This window comes from Glandiceps talaboti, chromosome 18 (genome assembly GCF_964340395.1).
Source record: "Glandiceps talaboti chromosome 18, keGlaTala1.1, whole genome shotgun sequence".
NCBI lineage: Eukaryota > Metazoa > Hemichordata > Enteropneusta > Spengelidae > Glandiceps > Glandiceps talaboti.
In genome coordinates, this window is record NC_135566.1 from 1,695,323 (window position 1) to 1,701,359 (window position 6,037).

The window sequence follows — 6,037 nt, forward strand, 5'->3', positions numbered from 1 at the left end:
GTATTCTCCCTGTACTCATTGGTCTGTCCACACTGCCAGATGGAGTATGTTGATTCTCTGCTTGGGGCATGCCTATACTTTGAATTGGAAGACCTCTAGTCATAGTTTGCTGTGTGGCGCCTTGTTGAACAGACACCTGGCTGTGTGCAGCAACTGACTGGGCAACTGGACCAAACACCTGGCTGGGTGCAGCTATTGGTTGGGCAACTGGACCAGGTGGTGGAGCGCTATTTTGACTTTGTTTTGGTTTGATTGGTTGTGTGTACAGACCAGGTATTACTCTTGGCTTTTCTTCCTCTACACCTTTCTCTGAAAAGAACTTCTTGTTGATCTGTGAGTATGCAGTTGGCAGTGGTTCATTCAACTGGAAATGACCACCTTTACCTATTGGCATTATGGTTCCTTGCTCTGTGGCCATCTCTTCTCTACTTTCAAATTTACTATATGGATCACTGTCTGGCATCATGATAGCACGCCCCATAGAGTCATATATCAGATTTCCTTTGTTTTTACTCTGTACTACGTCTTCATCAACTCCAAGAAGTGTAGTCAGTGCTATTCTAGCTGATGCATTCTTTGCATCCTTCTTGGTTTTGCCTGTACCTGTTTTACAAGAAAATAAAATGATGGTTGTAACAGTGACACCAAGGTTTCATATTCATTGCAATTGTTACAAGAACTTGTCTGCTAACTCTGTCGATTGAATATTTTACCAAGACAAATATCTGTTTTTACATTACTGGTGGAAAATAGCCTCTCATTGGTTGAGGCTATTGGTAGTTAAGACTTAAAAAATAAATGAAACATTCTACTCAAAGAGTGACACATTTCTGGAAAAAGAATCATAAAATGTTCACTAATGTATCATAAGCATAATCCTGGGTTTTACTGCAACCAATAATGATGAAAATATACAAGTACTGGTACTATTAGATATCTGTGTAAACTGGCACCGGTCCCTTGGCAGATTAATTTTTGTCTCATAACTTTACGTGTTTTGAATTTGTTATTCATTTCAAATTTTGGGAAGGAAAATTTAGTCAACTTTTTTTTTATTTTCCAAGTTACTAGTAGTCTCTCAAAGGGACTGATGTCAGTCTCCAGTGCTCAGATGTTATTGACCTGAAATGTGTTCACTAAACAGTGAACAGAGAGAATGAGAGACAAGTGCACAGATAACTCTAAAAAATTTCAGGTACAATTTTCAAGTTTGTGTTTGGAACAGAAGTTTATTTCAATACAACAATATTGTCTAAAGATTAATTGTTATCATACATACCTTGTTTCAAGTGTCTATATTCATCTGTGATTGCCACATAGGCAAATGTTGTCTTATTGTTATCATACATACCTTGTTTGTGTCTATATTGATCTGTGATTGCCACATAGGCAAATGTTGTCTTATTGTTATCATACACACCTTGTTTGTGTCTATATTCATCTGTGATTGCCACATAGGCAAATGTTGTCTAGTTCTTATCATACATACCTTGTTTATGTCTATATTGATCTGTGATTGCCACATAGGCAAATGTTGGTACAATAATGGACACATCTCGGACCATGTCTTCTTCAAACCTCACTGTTATTCTCCTCATCTGACAGAATTCATTCAATGCAGCACATGGATTTTTGGCCCCAGACAGGAACTTCTTAATCAGTTCTGGGGGTACTTTCTTTGGAGTTTTGGTCATAACTTTCACTAACTCTTCATCCTGACAATGTCCTTGTTGAGGTACAGGCTGTTGAACATTCACATTCTGAGGTTGCTCCTGAGACGGTCCGACGGCTATGGCATAACTCCCACCAGCTGCAGGGACTGCATTGTTGATAGAGGTTTTCATTTGACTTGGAAGTGTTTGTCCCTGCATAACTTGTGGCATAGTGTTTGGCATGCGAACACTGTGTGGATCTGTAGCTTGGTGTTCACTGATCTGGTAGAACATCTCTCTACTTATGCCAGGATTTGCCATGGCTGTTTCTTTGTGCTCTGAGTAAAGAAATTGGTAAATTAACCAAGTGTTTAGTATGTAATGATAAAGATTATAAACGAGCAGTAATGTACGCTTATAAAGATGACACATACATTGTACTTACATGATGTGGTTTGATGGGCAGTAGGCCAAACATTCAATATAAAAAATTGTATCAGTATCTACAACAACCATGCAAATCAACCCGATGCTGTTCTCTCAAATAACCTCCAGCCCCACTGTTGTGGTCTTGCTCATTCAGTTTTAGCTCTAAAACATTATTTGGATTAGTGTCAATTCTGAGTTATTGAAACGCTTATCACTAATCCTTACACATGTGATTATTATGTTTTACATGAACCTGACCTGGAGAGGGTTTGTTAATGTGGAACAGTGAATGTACACTAGCTAAGTAAATGTCACCATGGATACATCCGTGGCATCACATTTGAAAATATAACTTGCATAATAAAGGTGTTTGGGTCAGGACACTACTGCTACTAGTACTTGCTGTTGAGCAGTTGGCTAAAAACTTCAGTTACTTTGCATATGCTAATAATAAAAGATGTATATTTGTAGCAGATAATAAAATATGAAATGTAATCCTGGTTATGTAAGAATATTTGGCAGCAGCTCCTGGCTGTGCTGTCCTGGCTTTATACCATTTATACAGATAGTAAAGTAAACAGGAGATTCACATGTACTTCATAAAGATTAGCAACAGAATGTAGATAGCCTGGGGTGAGTTGTACTATGGATGTAATAAGGGAGATTCCTAATACAGAAAGATGACAAGTCGAAACCCAGCATGTATATCCAAAGCTACATTCATCATGTTCAGTACATATCAAAAATAAAAAGTTACACGACACAACGCAATCCATATATTTGTAAAAAAAAATTGCTGTCTAATTGCTCTCGACAAAAAAAAATTTGCTGTCATGATGTCATTGATGATTAAAAAAAATTGTTGTTGGGTCAAAATCCCCCCCCCCATCGAAATCAAATGGTTTACCCCTAACGGTAAACTTATGAAGTGGTCCGGGGTATCAAGAATCGAGTCCAGTAATTAACTGAAAAGTGTAAGCAGGACTAGGTCGTGTCGTGAAATATTAGTCTAGTTCCTGACGACCGTATTCCAATTTTACATTACGTAATGTGTGAAGATAACTTACTGTAAAATCGGAATATGGTCGTCAGGAACTAGACTAGCGAAACGTGCGCTCCGAAAAGTCCGACACGTCTCCGTCGAGGGCACAAGAGTGATGTGTTGGAGTTTTCGTGGAGCTATGTTTGGTATAAACACAGTTCTTTTTGTCCTCCTTGACTTGGCGAAGCTTCTCCAAGTTCTGAATATCTTTCAGAAAACAGTCGGAATACTTTGCATTCAAAGGTCACATTTCTACATACCTTAACAATCTGGAAAAAAAATTGAATTTTTTCGCAAAATTGGTATTTCTTGACGTTTGAGAAGTCAGTTCCAGTCTCACCTTTCCCAGTTGGATCTAAGAACTTGCAAAACTTCCACGCTAATATATCACTTCCTGTGTTGACCGGAAATTGAACCTCGAACAAAGGAATATTTTTTTTCTAACGTACATTTGAGCTTTCTTCGCCTCCCTATGTAAAAAAAAATATATGATTTGACAAAATCATAGATAACTAAAATACTTTTTATGTTATTTTGATGTACTTTACACATCATTACACTTAGTGTAAAATGCTCTAAAGTCTCTCAAGTTTGAAGGTTGTTGTTCATCACTTACTATCTCAGAGGGCGCTATCTATGTTTTGTTTATCCCCTTGCAAGTGTTGAACGCATGGCTTTGTGGAGGACATGTTGAATCCATATACATCTCATTGGATATGACTAAAAGTTGTCCTTAAGAATTTTTATTAAAATAAAATAATAATTTTAGAAGACAACCTTACACTATAGAATTACAAAAAAGGTTACATCGTAAAAATTCTCACTTGATCCTTGATGATACGTACAGATATGGGATAGTGAAACCTGATATTCAGTATTAGCTACTTCATCTTTATGATTAGTTTTATAAATTTATTTCCTGTTATTTGTTGTTACTCATTTTTTCATTCTGCTTGGATGCTATTTGAGTTGGTTTGAGAGATTATAAAGAGGTCTGAAATTAATTTCTATATTTGTATTATGCAGCCATTCTAGTGGTTAGGCAATGAATCTCAGCAATAATCAAGTTGAATGTTTAGATTTTAAGACACCCATTATTTTTTCAAATTGAAAACTTTCATTTCACAGTTGCTATGGTGCATTCATGATTTATACACAACATCCAGTATAATATTCTATGTAAATTTCTCTGCATATCCTTGCCATATGTGAACATCCAAGTTGCGCAGTTGCTATCATGGAATTCTTGGCCATTGTTGCTAGGGATGTTTATCAACTAGCTGGAAAGCTCTTCATGTCATTTTTGATCCAGACAAACAAGGATAAAAAAGTTTCAATGGGTATGGGCATGCCAGGGATGTTATCATCGAGTTGGGAAGCTCTTATAGTGCTGACTTTTGGAATTATTATCATACCCTTTTTGGCCCAGACCTCGATGGACAAAAGTTTATTTAAAATGATGTCAAGGTATTGCTTTCCAAACACAAACAAAAGCCATAGCAACCATGGGTTATAATATGGACATGGTTGCTATGGCTTTTGTTTGTGTTCATAATGCAATACTTGGACACCATTTCAAATAAACTTTTATCCTCTGTAGTTGAATAATTATAAAAATACCAAATCTGAGAAAATTTACTACAAAAAACTAGAACAGGCAACTTTATTGTTTGCTGATAATAAAATTCTATTTATTGCAGATATAATAATTCACAATTTCTGAAAACTACTAAAATGTGAAAATGGCAGTGGCACATTTTCATGCAATACACGAAAAGCATTCAAATTGCAAACAATAGTACATTGTGCTTTGTTGTGATATGTTCTTATTTTGTGAGCAAGAAAGAGGACAGAAAAGAAAAGAAATTGAGAACAAAGAGAACTAGACAGTTCTAATATTACTTTTGATGAAAAAGATCATCTCAACTACAGCTGTATTGTTAATACCATAATTTTATAGAAAGATGATAATTTCTCTCTACTTTAATCAACAAAGTACAAAACTTTTGTTTGGACAAATATACAGCTAAAATGATGTTGGCTTGGTGTTTCACTCATGGGACATTACGTTTTTGACACAGAGCTAGACATATTTTAACTCCAGACTAACAAATAACAGAGACACAGCAAACACAGCAGGATCCTTTGCCCAATCACAGTGAACAGTAATAAGCATTGTGATGCTATGAAAACATATGTTTGATCTCAAACAGCGGCAGATTTCTTGTACTGGCAGTAACCACCTATACATAATGTGTAGACTTCAATGGCAGTGGTTTTGGTATTCAATAAAAAATTCATGAAAAAAAATATTGCATAACATTTAACACAAGTAATAATAATATTGCAGATAATGGAGAGTAATTTGTTGCATTACTATTCATAACTTGAAATAAAAAAATGTGAAAACTATGCTACTTTGAAGGTTTATTCATTTGTTTCTATTCTATTCTATTCTATTCTAATATGGTAAATAGTGCGGTGAAAAACACTCAACCTGATTGGTGGGAAGATGTCATGTGATTTCATTTGGATAAAAAAAAACCAGCATCAACCTGATTGGTTGCTGCTAATGATGTGATTCTTTTTTAGTGTAGTTCTTTATGCTAAATGTTGATTTGCTGAAACAAATCATGTGACAATCAGCAGTAATATTTCATTGGATAATTGTTGTCCAAGTTATACTGAAGCTGAGACCATACATCTATGGTTTCTGAATAATCATTCAATGCATGTAATACTTCACCATGTGTGTGTGTGTGTGTGTGTGTGTGTGTGTGTGTGTGTGTGTTGCTCTACAAAACGGTAGCTGGAAAATAATTCTAAACTAAGATAACATAAAATATCATAACACAAGATAACAAAACATAACATAACATGGTTACACATACACTGGCAAATCCAAACTAGTCAA